Source organism: Mangifera indica, unplaced genomic scaffold (genome assembly GCF_011075055.1).
Source record: "Mangifera indica cultivar Alphonso unplaced genomic scaffold, CATAS_Mindica_2.1 Un_0087, whole genome shotgun sequence".
NCBI classification, from domain to species: Eukaryota; Viridiplantae; Streptophyta; class Magnoliopsida; order Sapindales; family Anacardiaceae; genus Mangifera; species Mangifera indica.
This window is the reverse complement of record NW_025401179.1, coordinates 95,001-97,500: the sequence shown is the minus strand read 5'-3', so window position 1 is coordinate 97,500 and position 2,500 is coordinate 95,001.

Here is a 2,500-nt window from a genome sequence, read left to right as displayed (position 1 = left end):
GCGCACGCGGGCAACGCCCCCCATCCGAGATCACCATTGGCATCCCTCACGCATTTCTGCACGAGGAACACTCAGGATCACCCGAGCAGGGGATTCTGCCCGCGTAAGCAATCGTTAGGGACGTGAAAAACGGACGGTGGCCTATCTTGCGCACGCGGGCAACGCCCCCCATCCGAGATCACCATTGGCATCCCTCACGCATTTCTGCACGAGGAACACTCAGGATCACCCAAGCAGGGGATTCTGCCCGCGTAAGCAATCGTTAGGGACGTGTAAAACGGACGGCGGCCTATCTCACACACGCGGGCAACGCCCCCCATCCGAGATCACCATTGGCATCCCTCAAGCATTTCTGCACGAGGAACACTCAGGATCACCCGAGCAGGGGATTCTGCTCGCGCAAGCAATCGTTAGGGACGTGTAAAACGGGCGACGGCCTATCTCAAGCGTGTGGGCAACGCCCCCCATCCGAGATCACCATCGGCATCCCTCACGCATTTCTGCACGAGAAACACTCAGGATCACCCGAGCAGGGGGTTTTGCCCGCACAAGCATTCGTTAGGCACGTGACAGCAACATTGTGCCATGGAACCGTGCACAGGATGCCTCTGCTTAGCCATGCATCGACACTGTATAGGCAGCTGATGCCACGTGCCTATCATGGGCGTTCGCGTTAGCAAACCATGCATGGAGCTCAGCCACAATGTTGCTGTCATAAGGCAAGGGCACCGAGCCATGTCCGAGACGCCGCAGCTTAGCCATGCATGAGCACTGTATAGGCAGCATATGCCACGTGCTTGTCATGGGTGTTCGCATTGGCAGCCCGTTCATGGCAAGGAGCCCTTGTTTATTACGTTTATATAACCGACGAGGCAACAAGCATCAACCGACGTTTTTTAACGAGCAAACCCACCGCGGGCCCCACTGTCACCGACCGATGCTCGGAGACATTGTTGGTTGCCAACGTGTCATTGGCAACCTACGATGGCTATTGTGAGGGGCAAGCAACGCAACGTGATAGCCATCGAGGGGGGAGAAGCCTATAGCAGCTGCAAGGGTCACCTGGTTGAGAGTGGCACCTCCCCCCTAAAGAGTCTTATTTGCGTTTGGCATTGTGTCAGCAGGGGACATACATGATGTCTGAGTTGTCACACCCCCCTCTTAGGAGACCCAAACGATGTCCAAATGGTGTGAAATTTTGCATGATGGCAAAGAAAAATACAAGGAATCAGGCAAAACAAACCAACACGGAAAATGAATTGTAAAATAATTTTTATGATTTTTTGAATAATAAAACTTCGGAAAATCGTAGAAAATAGAGGAGTTGGAATTTTTGGGCGTGGTTTGTTTTGACGTGCTCCTAAAATTGTGATTTGAATTGTGGTCATGTGGTTGTGCGGGGAGTTTTGAACTTTGTGCGTGAGTTTTTTCGAAATAAGGATTTCGCAGCACACGGGGGGCAGAAACAGGCCACTGGTGCAGCACCATGGCACCTGCTGGCGCACAGTGCAGCAGATGCCCCAGGCCATGGCACAGCATCAGGCCACCATGCATGCTGGCACACAAGGTGTGGCAGCAAGGCACATGGTGTGTGCCACTGCCCAGGCAGCATGTGCAGCAGATGCCCAGACCATGGCACAGCATCAGGCCACCATGCATGCATGCTGGCACACACCTTGTGTGCCACTGCCCAGGCACCATGTGCAGCAGACGCCCAGACCATGGCACAGCATCGGGCCACCATGAAGGCACACCGTGGCACCACCATGCGGGCGGCTGGTGGTGGTCGTGGCGGCAGCTGGTGGTGGGCGGGTTTGTGGCGGCAGGTGGCGGTGGCCGTGGTGGTGGAGGGTTGGCCATGTGGGCGGCGGCGGTGGCTGTCGTGGTGGGTGTGTGGTGGCAGGTGGTGAAAGGTTGGTCATGTGCGTGGTGGCAGCAGGCGGCGGTCGTGGTGGCGGCAGGGTGGCGGGTGTGTGGCGGCAGGTGGCGGTGGCCGTGGTGGTGGAGGGTTGGCCATGTGGGCGGGGGTGGCTGTCGTGGTGGGTGTGTGGTGGCAGGTTGGTCGTGTGCGTGGTGGCAGCAGGTGGTGGTCGTGGTGGCGGCAGGGTGGCGGGTGCGTGGCGGCAGGTGGCGGTGGCCGTGGTGGTGGGTGGTGGTGGAACGTTGGCCATGGTGGTTGTGGCGTGGTGGCGTGGCGGCGGTGGCCGTGGTGGTGGAAGGTGGTGGCGGTGGAACGTTGGCCATGGTGGTTGTGGTGGGTGCGTGGCGGGAGGTGGTGGCGGTAGGGTGTTCGGGTGTTCCCGCACGTGGGTGCTTGGGTTGGCACCCATGTGCAGCCAATATAGTTATATTAACCTCTATTGCCTATGCACAGGCCATGGAGCAGCAATGTGCGTGCGGGCGCGCGCGCGCGCTGGTGCCTGCGTGCGGGCATGCGCGCGCGCGCTGGTGCTGGCGTGCGGGCGCGCGCGCGCTGGCGCCCGAGCGCTGGCGCATGCGC